Below are 20,367 nucleotides of genomic sequence, written 5' to 3' on the forward strand. Positions count from 1 at the left end.
TTGCCCCTCTGACCTGTTTACTAATGCTGACCATCACCAGCATGAACAGCAGTAACCTCAGAGCTGAACCCTGATGCAATTCCACTCGCACTGGGAACGTTCTCTGAGTCCAAACACTGTCCAAATGTGTGACATTGGATCCTTGTATAGCATGCTGTTATTCTACCAATGTTTCTGGTACCATGAATCATCATAGGACTGGCCAAATCAGCTTTCTTGGGACATTGTCATATGCTTTCTCCAAGTATAGGAGTGCTAAGTTGGACTTATTCCTCATTTCAAGCTTCTTCTCCACTATCTAGAAACAATGGATCAGTTGTGCTGCATCCTGATCAAAATTGGAACTGTTCTCCCTGTTCCCTTCTTACTTTTTACTACTTGACACAATTATCTATCACATTCTGCAGCACATGCATGCAATATGACAGTAGTTTGATACCTCTGTATTGCCCACGGTTGTTCTTGAACACTTAACCAGAATGCTTATTCTCCAGTCATTTGGGATATGCCTTTCTCCCATACTGCTATGAGAACCCTCAAGAGCAATATCTCTCCTGACTCACCCAACATCTTAATTATATCTGCCATATCTTCATCTGAGCCTGCTGTTTTCCCAGACTACATTTTCCTTTTTGCTGTCCTTACTTCTTCTAGGGTTGGTTCTCCTTACTCTTTCATTGTAGGTTATGTATTGGGCAATATGGCTTCTGTGAGGTTTTCTTCATTCAGCTGCTTCTGGAAATACTACTTCCATCTTACTTTGATGTACTGTGGACTCTAGAGTAAGTTGTTGCTGGCATTCCTTATGAATGGTGTCTGATGGCTATCTACTTTATCTTTCTGTCTGCCTTGCAACCTTATAGAGTTTCTTTGTCATGTCTGTTGAGTCACTTTCCAGAAGCTGGTAGAATGCCTCTGATGCCTAGTTCTTTGCTATTGCAGCTGGGCTTTTAGCCCCTTTGCTAGTCAAGCAGTATTCCTTCTTATCCCAGTCAGTCTTATCTATCTTCTGTGTTTTACCAAACTTCTTTCTTTTGATAACTTCCTAGACTTTTGTATTCCACCACCAGCTTTCTTTATGCACCTTATTTCCATACCTACTTCATCTCCACCAATTGCCTCTTCGTCCTAAGGCATTAGTGCACAGAGCATTACCTTGAACTCTTGTCTTTCACTCCAGTCAAGTACCAGGCCATTAGCCTAGTCTGTTGACCTTAGAGCCTCTTCTGACCACTGCTTTCAGCTGATTTTGGCCACCAGTGCTTTATGCTGTGGGCTAACTGTATCACTGAGGGTGACATTGCAATCTCTGATGCTACCCAATTGCACTTTCCTTACTAGGAGGAAGTCTACATGAGTTGCATGTTGACCACTCATGCATGTGATCTTGTGACTATCTGTGTTGGCAAACCATGTGTTGGACATCATTAAGCCATTTGCCAGACAGGAGTCTAGAATAACCTCTCCTTTTTATTGCTATTCCTCCATCCATATGGACCCAGGCAGTTCTTATATTCTGTTTTGTCTGTCCTAATAAGAGATTAGAGATCCCCTATTATCAACACCAACTTTTTGAACTGCTTTATCTACTAGGACCTGCAACTGCTGCCTGAATGCACTATTTTCCTTGCTATCACAACCCTGCAGTGGGGCATAGGCTGAGATTATGAATACTGACCTATTTTAACACTAAAATATGATTGCCAAAAGCCTATCATTAACTCTGATGACATCCTTCACTGCCTTGGAAGACTCTCCCTCACCACAATTCCCATACCACAAAGCCCAGAAACACACATCAGTGACTCACAGTTAGAGCATATGGCACTAAAGTGACAATCCTGAGCCTGGTACCCTCATACAAATACATCAACATGCTAGCACAACACACACACACACACACACACACACACACACACACACACACACACACACACACACACACACACAAAACTAGGGCACCAGGACATCATCAGCACACCCCTCAATATCAGATGAAAAATGTACAGTAGTCAGCATAATTTTACAATTCAGTTGCAGGATAAAATACAATACAGATTGCATGGGGCTTATTCATATTAACGAACACATTAATAGAGGTACTTCTTTTGGTACATTAAGTATGATTGTGTTGTGCCTGCATCTTACAGCTTCAGGGAATTATATACATTTGGCAATGCACACACACATAGCAGGGGAAGCACTTCCAGAGGCCATAGCAAGGATAACAGTGCATGTACTTGAGGCAAAGTGCTTTTAAGGCAGATGTCTTGTCACTAGAGTGTTGATCAAACCTCCACTTGGCTGAAACACTCTCTCTGTAATCATCTCTAAAGATATATAGTTACACATTCATTCATTCAATCCCAACATTCATTCATTATTTTATTAGCTTCTTAAATCAAGTTAAGGGTCAGATGTGAGCTGGAACCTATCCTAGCACTCACTAAGAACAAAGCAGAAAAATTAATTTTAGATAGTACGCCAGTCTGTTGCTTGACACACAAACACAAAAACACACACATACCACTCTCAGAAATTCACCTATAGCATGTCTGAGGTGGAAGAAAATCAAAGCACCCACTGATAACCTGCATGGAGACCAGGAGGACATACAGACTCCTCACAAAAAGAACCCAAGCAAAGAACCAAACTGGAGAACTAAGAGGAGTTTGGCAGCAATGCTAAATACTACTCCAGCTGCAGTGGTGGTGCTGCAGTAGTGTTGTCGCCTCACAGTAAGACATTGTCCTGTTCGATTCTCAGCTAGAGCATCTTCTGTGTGGAGACATGCGTGAATGGGCGTACCTTCATTGAAGGTTGTGCATCAGGGCCGGCAACTCGGCAGATAAAAATCTTCTGCCAATCATTAGCAGACTGGAGTTCCGCTGTGGCAACCCCTAACTGGGAAAAAGCCGAAAGACACAACAACAACAACAACTAAATACTACTCCAATGTGCCACATTTGTTAATTCTGCATGAAAAAAATCTGGAGGTTTTGCTGTAATAAATGTGGAGTAGCAATGGGGGCTCAAGTAGCTCCAGTGTTTGCGAATTTGGTTTTATGCTGGTGGGAGCAACAATTTTTGAAAAAGATTCCGCTTTTTAGTAATGTATGCTTTTATATAAGGTACATAGATCACTTGTTTTTTATTTGGGCAAGTGATACAATGACAGTGCATGAATTTTTAGAACAGGTCAGCAACAGCATTACATGGTTAAATTTTGTCCTGAGCAATATGGGGACATCAGTTCATTTTTTAGATGTAGAAATCGGTTTAAACATCCAAGAAAAAAAGTTTTCCAGTAGCATTTTCAGGAAGAGTACATTTACCAACAATTATTTACATTATAACAGTTTTCATCCCCCTTATATGAAATTTTATGTATTCCGAGGCCAAATTATTAGATTAAGCCGTATAATAAGTAAGAAAACAAAGGTATTAAAAATTTCCCCCAATTTTAAAAGCAGGCTTTTATGCTAAAAATACAGTAGCGAATAAAGAGTTTACTTGTTCTTTTCCTATACCTTTAAGTGTGAAAGCAACATAAATATGACAAATCATTGGAAACAATTGGAAAATCTTGATAGGAAATCAACAGCTTGCCAGAATTGTAGGGAATAAACCAAACTTTATAAAAGAACTCAAAATTTGAAACAATTTTTGGAAAGTTGTTTCAACACAAAGGTGCAATAAGACTTGAATAAGAAAGTAGGAACCTTTCTTTGTAATGGTTGTTCACAGTGTTGGTTTAGTTTATGATGCAGTATGTTCTACGTGTAACCACTTTTATGTAGGTAAAACTACATGTAGATTAGCAAATAGAATTAGAGAACATACTTTTGCAATAAGGAAGAAGGCTAATAGTAATGCATTAGCTAGACATTCACAGATATGTTCAGAATTTAAAAAGTTTCAATTCATGGTAGTGGAAAAATTTAACAAGGAAAGGTCTGTGGATAAAAAGAAAAAAGAAAATAAACTAAGGGTAATGCTGCTCAATGCCAGAAGTCTAAACCTCAAGATGCACGCACTCAAAGCCCTTCTCAGTATGGAGAACATCGATGTCTGTGCTGTGACTGAAACCTGGTTCAAGGTTCCTGAGAGCACCACGGCACTATCAGGTTTTACCTCATATCATGCATTCCGGCCCCGAAAACCCGGACCACACAAAGAAAGGAGGGGGGTATCCATATTCATCAAGGATACCCACACCTCCAGGTTGGTGGCAACGTACGTAGCATCGGAGACCATCCAGGTGCAATTAACCGTAGGAAAAACTGCTCTGCAATTTGTAGCATGTTACAGGCTACCCTCTCAAACTCAGGAACCTCACACAGCTTTCCTGAAAACACTCAAGGGGATAAATGTATCTCCAAACACCATCATATTAGGTGACTTCAACTACCCGAATATAGACTGGGATCATTACTCAAGCCCCAACACTCTAGCCCAAAGGTTCCTAGAGTTCATAAACTCAAATGCCATGGAACAACTAGTCACCATCCCCACAAGAGGAGAAAACATACTAGATCTCATCATCACGAACATGGGGACACAATGTTCAGCACCAGAGGTGTACCCCTCATTGGTGAGATCAGATCATAAACTAATCTCACTGGAAGTCCACATCCCGCCCCCACCCCAGATAAAAAAGACCACAGTGAAAAACTTCTCAAAAGCCAACTTCACACTTCTTAAGACTGGTGTGGTTTCCTTCAAGGCCCCCGAGCCAGCAGAAACCATTACCCAAACAGCTGAATCACTTACAAATGCCTTCTATCAGCACCTCCAGGACTGCATGGATCAGGCAATCCCAAACAAAACAAAGACTCTTTGCACCAAAGGCAAGCACCCAGTCTGGTGGACCCCAGCCATTAACAAGCTCTACAATAAAAGGAGAAAGCTACTACAAGACAGAGCAAAATCCTTAAAAGGGAAGACACCCTTGATCACTATAAGTAAAAAACTATGATCGCTCATAAAATCATCCAAGGCAAATTTTGAAAGAAAAGTCACTAAGGACTCAAAAGACAATCATAAGGCCTTTTTTAGCTATGTTAGAAACCTGGGAGGAAACTCCCAGATATGCTCAGAATTAGTTCAAAATGATGTAAAAATCACTGAACCAACAGACATTGCCAACATACTGGCTGACAGGTTCAGTGCTAATTTCTCCCCCCCTCCCCCCCAAAAGGAGAGATATCTATCCCAGCGGATTGTAGCCTCCCACACATCTCAAATGCTCAGGTGAAAACTGCTCTCTCCAAGGCAAAAAACACAGCATCTATGGGACCAGATGATGTCCCCGGTTGTGTGCTCCACGAACTCAATGAGGAATTAAACCCACTGTTAGGGCAGCTGTTTAATCTTAGCCTCACCTCAGGATATGTACCCAAGGAGTGGCGTACGGCAACTGTGGTCCCACTTCACAAAGGCGGTGCCTCCACTGACCCTGGAAATTACCGCCCCATCAGCTTGACAAGCCTGGTCTGCAAAGCTATGGAGAGGATCATAATGGAACTCATAAATAAAGACATAGGGGACTTACAGACATTGGATCCAACCCAGTTTGGCTTTGTCAAGGGCAGATCATGCCTTTTAAACTTGGTTGATTTTTTTGAAACAGTCACCAAGGCCATTGATGAGGGCAAGGCAGTCCACACAGCTTACCTTGACCTTGCAAAAGCTTTGGACACAATACCCCACTCGGGTATCATAGAAAAACTCACCAACTTAAGTGTAAACCCATATGTCACAAGATGGGTTGCAAACTGGCTAAGTGACAGAACCCACAGGGTCAGAGTGGCTGGAGGCATGTCAGACTCCAAGCCGGTCACAAGTGGTGTCCCACAAGGCTCGGTCCTGGGCCCCCTCTTGTTCGGCATCTACTTTTCAGAAGTGTAGGCAAACACAGGAGGATTGTGGCTGACAAAGTTTGCAGATGACTGCAAATTGGGCGCCATAGTTGAAAACACATCAGACACAGATATCCTCCAGAAGGGTCTCATAGAAATGGATAACTGGTGCCAAAGCCATGGCCTAAAGTTGAACGCCAAAAAATGCATAGTCATACCCTTCGGGAAAAACAAGGTTACCCCTTGCTACCATATAGGTGGCAATCCACTAAGCACAGAAGAGGTTATCAGGGATCTGGGGATCCAGGTTGACAGTAACCTTTCATTTGACACCCACGTTGCCAAGGTAGTTAGGAAAACCTTCTACATTGCCCACCTGATCATGAAGGGATTCACATCTAGTTCAAGGGAGGTCATTGTTCCCTTGTACTCATCACTCATCAGACCAATGATTGAGTACAATGCCCCATTCGGAATGTATCTTACCCGACACCTGCAGCAATTGGAAAGGCCCCAAAAGTTCCTCACCAAAAGGATAAAGGGTCTCAAAAATAGTTCTTATGCTCCCCGACTGAAGGAACTCCAGCTCTATTCAGTTGCATACCGTCTGCTCAGAGGTGACCTGTGCCTAACGTACAAGGCCATGTCTAACCCAGAATTGATGGACATGCTCCACCTCAAAAAATCTAAATCCATAAGAAATACAAGAGGAAGAGACTTAAACCTTAACACAGTTATAAATAGGACGTGCTGGAGGGACAGATTCATCACCCAGAGACTCCCTATGCTGTGGAACAAAATCCCAGTACATGTGAGGCAGAGCACCTCGCTGGCCCTGTTCAAGAGAAATCTTGATCAATGGATGGGAGATCGCAGGTTTACCCCGGGGATCACCTCAGTGTCACTGCTGGACAGAGGCACGGTAAACTAATGGGCATAGTACCATTCAAACTTAAGGGGTGGTGAAAGCCACATAACTTTGGGCTAGGCTTATAAATGCCCTAGGGCAGATAGCCTAGTATAAACCTATGAACCTATGAACCTATGATACTTCTAATGCATACTTAGAGTACTTGGAACTGAAATGGCGAGTTTTTAAGGCCAGACACTATGCCTGGAATTAATGATAAAATTTCTATAAAGTGTTTTTTAAAGTTTAAAAATATTTAAATAGTTTAAACATAAACTGTACATTTTGTATAGAAACATTTTCAAATTATTTTTTTAGTTCACACAACCATTAATGAATGAACCAATGGATATATTTGAGATTAAGTATTTTATTCAAGCATATGAATGAGGATTGAATGCTATTGGTCAGTAACTTAATTAATTAATTTAGGGATCGGTATATAAGTGAGTTGCATTTTTTTGTCATGGGTTTCTGATGAAGTTCTGAGAAATAAAGAACGGAAGTGCTTAAACTTGCATTTGTGTCTGAGTACCACTTTGTTTTTTGGTCGTAATAAATGCTATGTTTTTTATTAAATCTCCCATTGTGTTTATTTTTTTACTAACTTTCCTTACACTCTATACTGTAAATTTTGAATATGATGTTTTTTACTGTATGTTAGGGAGATAAATGGTCTATAATGGGATTTTACACCATTGTTTATTTCTTTAAAGTATTGGAAAACACTGATGGCACATACATAGCCATTAGGTCCCCCCTAGTCCACAAGGTGTTGGGTACATCAAAGGGCTTGCAGTCCCTGAACTCCTCAACTTCCAGGTGGTGTGTAATGCCCAGAGCATTATCTGAAATGTTTTCATATTCCACCCATACATTTCTCATGATTCTTGCATATGACACACATCCAATCAATACCAGAGATTAGTACAGTGGGGGGCTTCTCACAGGGTCATCTAGTTTTATGATGCATACATAAGCTAGTACAGAGGCCAGTACATATGTTTGCTATGCAGGTAGGTAGTAGGCCACATGTAATGTTTTCATAGATGGATGGGTCAGGTTATGCTGAGTATGCATAGGAATCATGACTAATGACCCCACCTGGAATTTTCAGGGTCTATATCATATGAGCGACTCACACAAATTGCAAACGCTCATAATATCTAATGTACCAGACCTTGAACTTCCTATTGTGGGGGGCTGTGCCCCACACCCCCTGCTAAATATATATTCCAACTCCGAGATCGCACTACAGTGAGGAACGGGCAAATATCCCATTCTTCACTGTACCGTGATCTCAGAAAAAGCACTTTGAGGTCCGGTACGTTCAATGTTATGAGAGTTCGCAATTTGTGCGATTCGCTTATATGATATAGACCAAAATTTCCAGACCATGGCAGAGATAGAATATAATACTGTACATGCAGAGAAAAGGAATGTGGTGGAATGTGTTTTCATCCAACTAAAGGGACCTTTCAGCTGATTTGATGCATCCAGTAAGGGACTGCAATATTTGCCTGAGACCTGTATCAGATGTGTGTAGTATGTGCCATGTTGTATAATATGGTAGTGCAGAAACAGGCATAGCAGATGGAAAATATCGGAACAGGGCCCAGCATGTTTATTAAAGCAGAGGCAGAGAAAGAGGGAGGTAAGTCTGTGGATAAACATGCAACAGCAGCAGCAACAGCAGCAGTATCCTTTGCTAGGCAGAGTCAGCTGCAATACAGACAATATAGAATAATATGATGTATGAATTATCACAGCCAGGCTATGAAAGACAGTGCATGGACTGGCCACGCTGTGCATCAGATATTACTTTATCTACTCAGATTAGCGGGTGGGCAGAAAACAGTCATCATCACGTGCACAGGTTGAGGAACACAGTGACATGTGACAGCAGTACTATCATGTGGTACAGGGTTACAGGAGGTGTGTGCAATACAGCTGTAGTCTGGTAGCAGGTTTTGTAGAGTTGTGGATCACATCCTGTAGTGGATGGAATTGTAGCATTGTGAGCACTGACAGTGCAAACTGTGTGGCCTGCAGTCCTGGGAGTGAATGCAGTCCATGGTAGGATGGTGCAGAATAACTTGAGATTGCATATGCACACTGAGGTGGTGTCCCAAGTCAGCAGCCAACAGATTATAATATATTTGGCCCACATAATGGTTACAAGTAGGTGTATTGCTTTTTCAGGCCACAGGGTATACTGATGGTGCAGAACTATGGGAGTGAAGGCTGACACCAGGCAAGGTTCCAAGGGTTGGACCCTAAGGAACTTAGATTGCCATGAAAATTAGTTGTGGCCTCTGTTGCCAAAGCCAATAGAGTTGCTATCTCAGGAATGGTCTGTATCATCAAGGTGTGCTTGGCTTGTGAGTAGACACCTCAGATCCAGACCATCTCACAGCCATGGATAACATGCCTCCAGAGGCAGACCAGAGGCAGCTACTATGCACCTCATAGTTGCACAAATGTCACTGTGCAGGTGCCACATTTTGTCCCATGTGTCATCCACATGATGGCCATGCAACATAATCACCATCTTCACAGTGGTATTGGTGGCAGCTGTATGTGTTTAGAGCACTGCTCTGTGCATTAGATAATTAATACCAAGGGCTGCACCCACCAGACATGACATCATGGCAGCACTGCATACCACCATGGCTTTCCTCTATTATCATAAGTCCACATCAGAAGTTGTGTGTCTCGCAAATGCTGTCAGCATTGGGTATTCTTATATGAGCTGGGTGAGGATTACATTTACCAGGTGTATGCTAAACCTTGGTAAAGCTGGAGGCTGTTCCTTTCCTCCACAGGCTCCATATTTGTATGGGATATGCATGAGCCCTCTAACATTAGTGTCATGACAGTGCCGCTATGCTAAAAACTCCAAACCCAAAGGATGTATAAAATAAAAATCCACAAAATAACATCCAGAGAAGGCACTACAATCAAGGAAATATTTATATTTTGTAGTGCCACTATGTTATCAGACTGTGCTATGTTCACGTTTTCATCACTGCCAGTCATGTTACCTGCTGACATAAGGTATATGCTGTTCTATCGTACTGATTACTCCATCAGTTACACCTTTGAAAGCATAAAGATAAGATACTTGTGGTAGCCTTGAAACATATGCCTAAACCCCCACCATGGCAGGCATACTGGCAGAAGACACAATATGTAGATAGCATGTGGACATATACATATCTTGCTGGGCAGGGTGCTGCAGTTGCAGCCTGAAGGTAACTGGAGGACAAATATATCAAGAGGCTTTATACTGAGAAAGTTCTGTCTCACATACAGTGCAGAGTATGATAAGGAAGTGTAGAAGCTGTTTACTAATCAGGTTCATCCCCTACAGATACTCATGTAGTAGTTGCCAGCTCAGCTGCCAGATTCAGTCCACCATGGCATATGAGAATAAAATCTCCCTCCCCAGACAGAGACACCAGGAACCTCTCCAACTCTGTGAGCTGATTCTGTGTTGGTAGTTAACCTGCTGTGGTAACACATCCTTGCCGTGTCTCTAACTTGTATTTGGCATGCATTACCATATTGGTTAACTTTTGCTGCAGCTGGTGTATTCCTATTACAGCTGCCAGCAGCATTTATATCCTGTACCACTTCCTGAAATATATTGTCTCAATAAACCTTGTCTGTGGATACCTGTGGCTAGGATATGCATGTCATGTGTGTAGAATGATTGCAGTAATACTAAAGTCTCCTGGGAAGTGGAGCTTTCCAGCTGTTGTTATGTATGCTGCTCCTCCCCCATTTGGTGGACACTTTCATGTGCCCTGTTTTGCTGTGACTATTCCACCCGTTTCCTAAATAAACTGCAGCAAAGAGCATGTTAGCATTACATTTCACACCTTCCAACATAAAGTATCAAATTCCTGCACTGCTCTGTACATCCTGTTCCCCACCACCATAATATGCATTGACATGACTTACCTTAAGTATGGGTCCATTGTATGGCTTGTCCTAACCTAAGTATATATAGCCAGTGGTGTGCTCCCAACACAGCTGGAAGTAACTGCATTATATCATAGTGCTTGTCCCCACAACCACATACACCTCTTTCTCTTTTGCTACCTTTCACCATGTGTGCTGAGTGCAGTGCAGGGGTACAGTATCAGGCATTTTATGTTCCTTCATCATGGCTTGTCACCTGTGGCCCTTATGGACAGGGCAGTTTGTAGAAGTCCTAAGTCATGGGTGTATGCCAAAGCCATTCTAGCTTGTGAGCATTGATAATTGGGACAATTGAGGCATGCAATGTTAAGCTGAAAAAGGCTCTAGGTTGATTAACCTAGTAACCTCCAATGATCTTATGATCTCAAAGTCCAGGTTGTCTTTTCTGTAAAGTCTTGATTCCATAGTTTCATATCTTAAATTGGTGTTATGCAAAATAGTATTACGGCTTTATACTGTGCTAACATGGGCCTCCTAGCAGGGCTTTATATTAATGAAGATTCTGTCATACTTATTTCTGCTTGCCCTGGAGCTAGAAACACATTTCCACATTATGCTTATGCACACAGCCTATGACACTAGCTACTCAGCCTTTTGGTAATGTGCTGTTACCACATGAGAACCTCATCTAGACTCTGTCGCAACTTGCTGTGAGGGATGGTAAGTTTGTTTGTGATTTCTTGTATCTTGTGTTGCTTTATTGTCTTCTATTTTGTATATTTGTGATCCATTTTCTTTACACTGTGTTTTATTTGTATTCTGCTTTTAATTGCATATTTAAACTTGGAAATAGACCATAGCTGTTTCTCTTGTGAGTCACAAAGAAATTAGAACTGGTCAGTTAAGGTTAATTACCTGTGAGCTGAGTGTGGAGCTAGAAACTAAACTTTCTATTTAAGGAGCAAAATAAAACATTCAAGGCTTTACTAGAAAAGCTCACCAAGACTCTGCCACAACTTGCTGTCAGGGAAAGGTTAGCTTGTTTTTGCTTTCTTGTATTTTGTGTTGCTTTATTGCCACCTTCTGTTTTGTATATTGTTATTTATTTGCTTTACACTGTGTTTTACTTGTATTCTGTTTTTAATTGCATATTTAAACTAGGAAAGAGACCACAGCTGTGTCTCTTGTGAGTCACATAGAAATTAAGTTTTCCCCACCCTCCCACACTGGTGCTGTTGTGTTTTTAAACTCAACTGTCTTTCAAATTGCCTGCTCCTTGTGTTAATTTGACCACATATCATGTTCCCTCTCCTCTTTCATTGGCTATTGTGAGTAAGCACAACATTATCATTTTGTAAAATCACGTCCCTTCAACTATTCAAATTTATTGGCCATCCCACTATATTTCATAGAACCAGAACACAAAGTGCCCACCCCTTCTGATCTATAGTATCTTGATTTTGTGAAATTCATAACTCTCCACTTAGACAGCTAAAGCTTACGTTACCCCCTCTTTCATATCTAACTGCTTAGAGCACACTGCACCTCTTAGGATATTAACCCAGTCTTCCATCTTACCTTTAAAATCTGCAACATTTACTCCAAGACCACAAATTACTGGAGAGCCCACATTCTGCCTCTCAGTAGTCATCTTGGGATTAGTGCTTCTGTTTTGCTCCTGGTGATAGAAGAAGCATAGGAACATTATATCCTGGGGACTTCTGATTACTCAAATGCCTAATAACTGCTTCATAGATGCCAGTTTGGAATTTCTGCTTATGTTTTGCTCCTGGTGAGAGGAGGAGCCAAGTGCATAAATTCCTGATTTTTTCTGGTTATGAAGTGAGTATCTGTGCTTGACCTTCCTGATTGGTCTGGTTGCTATTTAAGGCATTTACCAGGAAAAGGCTACAACAAGCCTACAGACCCTTACATCATCTGGGACAAGACTGTGGATCAGCAAACTGGCTATGGCCTGCTTCTGATCTTGGGATTGGTGCTACTGTTTTGCTTCTGTTGAGAGAAGAAGCAAAGGACCATTGTATCCCAGCAGAGTAAAGCTGTGGTAGGACCAACACTGGTATCTCTCAGGCAGTAGCCATTCAGATAACTCCCCTGTTTTCATCATTCTTGACAAAACAATCCTTTCTTTCAGTAAGTAATGCTTGCTTTGCTTATAACTTCAGAATATTTGTCTAAGTACTTTATCCATAAATCAACAGGCTGTACTTATTATAAAACCACAAAAGAAGAAGTGACCAGGAAATCTTCACCGTTTATTAAAATAGAAATCTTCAGATGACTGCTCTAGCGCCTCGGCTTATCCAAGCCTTTAACAGAGTATAACTTGTTTCAAAAACATTTAATTAAATACCATCACAAGCATAAATTAATCAATTAACCTTAATTACTTAATTTATAAAATACTTGAAGTAGTATTGTTTTAAAAAGACAAGTTCATAAAAAACATCTCCAGTTACATTCCTGGTTAAGTCCTGCTGGACTCAAAATATTATATTTTAAAATAAATAAAGATTCTTTTTCCCTTAGCTTCTTTTTAACATCTATTATACTAGAGTTTTTCTTTTCAATACATTCCAAAACAGATACTTGTAATCCACCAAAATCTCCCCCATGTTTTTTAAGGAAATGCAATGCAACTGGGCTAAATTGACTGCCCTTTTTAATATCACAGATGTGCTCTTTTACCCTAGTTGCTAAACTTCTTTTGCATTCTCCAATATAATATTTATTACATGGACATCTCAAACAATAAATGATACCTTCATTATTACAACTATGAAAACCTCTTTCCTGAAATTTTATGCCATTCACTCTTGTGAAAGTCTTAACAAAAGGACAGATACTACATTTTCCACATGGAAAGGTTCCCTGTACAACCATTTCTCCATATCTAATGTTTTCTGGCAGTTGAAACTTTCCATGGACTAAAAAGTCCTTCAAGTTCTTACCTCTAGTATATGAAAATGTCACTTTCTTATTATAGATGTGTATTAGCCGTTTATCTTTTTCTAACAAATCCCATCCATATTTGATTCCTTCCTTAAACTTTTCACTAAAAAGAGTATATTTTGTCACAAAAAATATATTTTCCTTTAAATTCATACTATTCTGATTTTCTCTGCCATTACTACTATTACAAACTGCTTTTTGCCCATATCTTCTTAAACTTACTTTTTTATAGCTTGTTGAATCTTTTTAGTTTGATATCCTCTGTTTATAAACATTTCCGCAGTCTTTTGCATTTCTTCTTCCACATCTTTTAAATCACTACACATTCTATTTATCCTTAACATTTCTCCAAATGGTATTGCCGCCATTATATGTCCTGGATGGCAACTATCTCCATGTAATAAATACTCGCTTTCTTCAAATGTTCTATATATTTTAGTTCTAATACTGCCATCCTTCCTACCTTCAATAGTTAAATCCAAAAAGTTAACATTATATCCTAGTTGTATACCATCAAATTTTATCCCAAATTTATTATTGTGAAGATCCTTGATAAATTCCAGGACAAGTTTGGATCCCCCCTTACACACAAAATATTAAATCGTCAATGTATCTGTAATATCTCTCCACATGTACATTTCAAAATGTACTGTTGTAAATATATAAATTTTCAAACAATACCATAAATAAGTTTGCGTACATGGGGGCAAAAGCTGTCCATTTATCCATAAATCAACAGGCTGTACTTATTAGTGCCCCCCAAATGCTTGGCAGTGCCCTGTATAGCCACAGACACTTTGAGTTAACATTTTTCCTGTAAAAGCACCATTGAAATTTCTCCAATACATAGTTGCATGCAGAACAACTAGTTTGCAGTGACAAGCACTGACCCCAGAGTTGCAAATCAGAGTTCCGTTTGGTGATCGTTCTTCTGTTGTCTTTTTGCAAATCAGATACTGACATTACTTTACATTCTCACTACAACTGTCTAATCAATAAGAAAGGGTCTGTTGCCATGGATATGAAAGTTTCCACTATCTCCATTACCAGCTGTGTGGATATGGGCATCCTAAAGCAATATAAAAATTGCCTCATGTTTACTGACAACTAGTTAATTCTCAAACAAACTGATACAGTATGTGAGAGAAGTATTTACACAATCTCACCATAGGCAAAGCTCTCACATAAAAGCACTACTAATGCCAATAGGGTTGTCAGTAGTACAAACGATGCTCCCATCACACACAATTCAAAACAGGAACATAGACTGGCATATGCTGAGGCATTTAAACATGACCTTCCTAAACTCCAAATACCTCCTAGATGAAGTACACATAAAAACCACCCGCAACAACCCTAAATGTACACTTTCAAAACAACACTCACATCAACACATACAGCTGCATCTCAGGGAGCATCTCCATCTAAGTCCATAAGGCAAGTCACCATAGGATCCAACATTCTAGTCATTGGAGACTCCATTATGATAAACACTGATGTCCCTCTCACCAGACTGAGTAAGGAGAAAGTCATGGTCAGTTGCATATCAGGGGCCAGGATCCACCACATTATGCACACACTCAGGTCATTGGACCACAAGTACCAGTATAACTCAGTCGCATCTATATTACATCGAAGCTTTAGTTAATCGAATAACTAAAGCTCGATCTTGTAATATCGAAAGCCAAAATTGTCAAGCAGCCAATTCAACCAAGGGAAACACTTCCCTTGGCCAAATCAAAAAAAAAAACCTTTACATCCGAAATCAAGTGGGGGGCTTCACCCCCACACCCCCCCACCTAAATATACAAACTCCGAGATTGCTCCAAATTGGAGAAACGGACATACTCCACATAATGGCCAAGGAAAGTGTTTCCCTGGGTTAAATCAGCCATTCGACAACTTATGGTTTTGATATTACAAGTTCGAGCTTTAGTTATTCGATTAAGTAAAGCTTTGATCTTGTAATATAGAACCACTCAGTCATAGTCCATGTGGGTGTAAATGACTTAAGACGCACCTTCCTAGACTATATGAAGAACATTATCATGGAGCTCTCAGAATGTGTCTCAGGCTTGTATGAGCCTTGCACTGAGCAGAATTTTACTTTCTCCAAGGATGATGCCACAGTATGAACAAAAGATGACTGACTTTAATAATTGGCTTAGTTTCTGGTGTAATTCTATGGGGGTGCAATATTTGTCAGCATGGAAGGAGATGGTCAACAGACCACACTGTTTTGCCAGTGATGGTCTGTACCTCTCCCCTCTAGGCTTTTGAATATTATCTAAAACACTGTCCTCACCTATAGTGCCTTTTTTAGGCAATGCCAAACTGAAAATACTTCTAACATAAAACAAAAACAAAAAAAAAACAAAATGTAAAGGTGTTAGTCTAAACAAAAAACTCCACTCCCTAGAAGCTGTCTTCACAGTAGAGAATGCTGACGCTTGTGCAGTCACTGAGAAATAGTTTAAAGCTGCAGAGAAAACACCAATAGTACTAGGTTATAATGCCTTCCACACATTTAGGCCAGCTATTTCACAGGCGGAGACTAAAGGTTGAGGTGTCTCTATTCACATCAAAGATAAATATACTTCAAGGCTGGTCAAACAGGACAATGTACTTGAGCGTCTCCAAGTTCAAATCACAATAGGCAAAACCCAATACCACTCCATTGTAAGCTATAGGTCCCCCTCTTTAACCCAGGAAACCCATAGTATGTATTTAAACTTATTGGAAACACAAACCATCCAACCCAATACCATATTCATGGGTAACTTTAATTACCCCACTTTTAACTGGGAATCGTATATGATATGAAATGTAGAGGCACAGAGATTCCTGGATTTTGTAAAACAAAATCCCTGGACCAGATTGTCAGTATACTAACAAGAAGTGCAACCATGCTGGATCTGGTCCTGACTAATACGGGGAAGTGTTGCACACCCTTTAGTGTAATGTCTTCTCTGGTAAGGTCAGACCATAAAATGGTATCCTTTGACGTAAAAATAAAACTTGGAAATCCAGCTAACCCTGGAATATTCAGTGACTACTCTAAGGCTAACTTCCTACTATTAAGTGATAACCTGGCAAACTTTCTAGTCCCATGAACCCTGAGAAAACTGCTGCCTATGCATAACTATTCACAGAAATCCTATTACAAGTATGTTAATAGCTGCATAGAGGCAGATGTACCCACCAGGAAGAAGTGCATAACTAACTCAAAAAATTAGCCACGTGGAATCACAACATCAACAGGCTGTATAACAGAAGGAAAAAGATCATGGCAACAATTAGGAGGTGCAACACCCAACAGGATAAAAGCACTCTCTTCAAACAAAACAAATAACTCAGAGGACAAATAAAATTTACCAAAGCCAAATTTGAGGTAAATTTGGCCTCCCAGGCCAAGGACAACCACAAGGCATTTTTTAGGTATGTCCGCAACTTCAAAGGCGATACACAATTGTGTGCAGAGCTCATCATAAATAGAGCCACCTATACTGAGCCAGAAGATCTAGCAAACCTAATGGCTAACAAATTCAGCTCCAACTTTACCCCTCTCCCCGAATCAACTTTCCCTCAGAAAATACCAACAAATGTAACCCCCTGCTATCACTTTGGAACAGGTCCTTAATGCTCTCGCCCTCTCTATGGTCAGGAATACTGCATCAGTGGGCCCAGACAATATACCAGGATGCCTTATAAATACCATGAAACAACACCTAGCAGACCCTCTGGAATTGCTATTTAACTGTAGCTTCCAAACAGGCTTTCTGCCTCATGAATGGAGAACAGCAACAATCATTCCTCTGCACAAAGGTGGGCCATCTATAGATTATGGAAATTACAAACCCATAAATCTCACTAGTCTCATATGCAATGCCAAGAAAAGAATTATCATAAAAATGATCAGTAATGACATAGGAAACCTCCAGACACTGGAACCAATCCAGTTTGGTTTCATCAAGGGCAGGTCATGCTTACTCAATCTAGTGGACTTCTTTGAGAAGTCACCAAAGCAATGGATGAGGGCAAAATGGACCAGGACTAATGTATGGTACAGAAACCTTTGAAGTGAAGGTACAGCAGTTGCAGAAGTTGAGATGAAGTGCCTGAGATGGATGGTAGGATGTACACTGTGCACAGACAAAGAAAACATCAGAGCAAAGCCGAAGTAGCTCCATTTGCAAAGAAGGTCAAAGAGAACATGAGTGCACAATACATCAAAGACAGGTGACATAGATTACAGTGGTTTAGGTACCTGAGTAGGAAAGAAAAAGAAGACAATCTGATGAAGAGGATTTTAGAGTGACAGGAGAAAGGCAAGAGGAAATGAGGATGTCCAGCAAAGAGATGGCTGGATTGAATGACAGAAGTCCTGTGACGATCAGGCATGACTGTTGAAAAAGGTAGGATAATGGAACTTTATCAAGAGAGGTGGCAACAGTTTGTATAACACTCCAACACAAAGTAATACAAAATCAGATAAAGGGGATGAATCTGGGACATCTTAATGGCATGCTGACTATTAACGAAGCCTGGGGCCACTACAAGCAGAAAGATAATGAAAGGGAAGTGATTCCACCCTCATACATCTCAGGTGTATGAAAGCATACATGTGCAGGAACTGAGGTCGTTGTATGAGCTTAAGGAGGGGTGGAATACAGGTTTGCAGAGCAGACTATAAACCCAGCTTTTTATCTGTGGTTTTACATCGCTGATCTTTCTATGCCAATGTAGCACAGTAACTCACAGACATTTTAGGTTACAAGTGGGAGGGAGAGCAAAGAATGCATAAATAAATCTAATAAATTAAAGAAAATGACAGCATTGCTTTAAGACAGCTCAGTATATAAATGACAGTATCTTTTCAGATGCTACAGAGCTTGATTTTCAAGGATTCTAGTGGTGAAACAGCAAGTGTAATTTGTTATTTAAATGAGGTAAGCTGCTGAGCAGACAGACTTCATGGTGGTAAGGTGCTAACACATGAAACTATATAAAGGAGTGCCTGACTTTCATTACAGCAGTTTTGCTTTCTGACTAACCAGTGAGTGACAATATATTTACATGCTAATGCACGTAATTCGACAGAAATAGAGATATTTTAGTCACTCTGTGGATTTTTTCTCTATCAGAAAAATAGCTGATTATCAAGTAGTGATGTATTATATGGGTACATTTTATTGTTTAGTATGTCTTTTCAGCTGCTGATCAACAGCCTTGTGTTTTGATCCCAGCCAATAGCAGATACTGTTACACAGTGCATATCATTTTGTGCTTTGCTGTTTAGATAGCCGTTATGTACCGTAGTTGTTTATATATTGTTTTACAATTTTCTCAAATAATGAACATATTCAGCTCACTCTATTCAAACACAAACCCCCAGACTTAATACAATCAATGTAGGCATAGTGTAGAGCCTACACATAAGGTACCATGGCTGTGTATGTGGTTCCCCCTTGGTAGTGTGCCATGCATATTAATGATGGCACGTTGCTGAGGGAGAGCCGTGGAACAAGGTTATTGAATCAGTGTAGGGAGTGTGTTACTAACTGTATCCACAGATGAGTAACACACCTCCTGCACTGTGCATTAAAGCAATGCATGTGTATGTATCCTTTTTTTTTTTTTTTTTTTAAGTTTGCAAAGCATGACATGTCATGCAGCAATTGACATGTGCCAGACATCTAAAAATAAAAAAAGGATGCATTTAATTATGAATTCAAAGGTCAAGTTTAAGCATAGCTGAGCGGGTTTGCATGGTACAGAGCAATGCTCAGCAGTGCTTAAATGTAGCTGAGAGGTATATGTAAAAGTATAGCAGAATTCCACACATCCACGTAGCCAAATAGGTAGAGTGACAGCCTTATGTGCAGTAGGTGCAGGGTTTGAAATCATGGAAAGGCTATTAGGCAGTTATTTTCCAAATTATGCTAATTTTTATTAAAGTCCTGCTGTGCTGCACTCTGCTAAGCTCTGCTAAGCCCTGCTAAGCCATGACAAGCACTGCTTAAATATGGGATGTTTTAGCAATGCTTGGCACTGCTTGGCAGCACTTGGCTGTGCTTAGCAGGTTTGCATACTGCTAAGCACTGCTCAGCATTGCCAGTTTAAGTTCAAGCTCAGTTGAGTTGCACTGGTTTGTGCAGTGCTAAGCAATGCACTGCATTTTTAAATATTGCCCAATGGTTTTAACGGGCAGGAAAACAGGCTATATTAAGCTCAACAAGCAGGAATACAGCATAACCAGTTGCAGTTTGAACTGTGCAGTAACTATGGCAGGTGTTGGAGAGGGTGTGCACTTCTGGGCACAGCAATGAGGTATTCTGGAGTCCAGGTTCATGGCTGGAATCCTAGTGAAAGACCATGAGGACCGACTGCTGTGGGGGGCAGTTCCAGGACTCACAGTACAAGGTGGAGGCCTGGGACCATCTGGCATGCAATCTCACCAGTGCTACAGGTATCCGCCGCACACGTGAGCAGGTCCGTTACCACTATGACAACCTTAAGTGTTGGAAGGGGGATCTTCTGGACACCTGGGTCTGGGATGCTCAGACTGGGAATGCCCCACAAGTTTGTAAGTACTGTAATCATTGTTTTACCTATACCTAATCTGAATGTTGGATAGACAGATATGCATAATGGTGTGCTTCTCTCCCTACAGCTGCAGAGGAGAGAGAGCACGCA

This window comes from Protopterus annectens, chromosome 9.part0 (assembly GCF_019279795.1).
Source record: "Protopterus annectens isolate FY-2018-M chromosome 9.part0, PAN1.0, whole genome shotgun sequence".
NCBI lineage: Eukaryota > Metazoa > Chordata > Ceratodontiformes > Protopteridae > Protopterus > Protopterus annectens.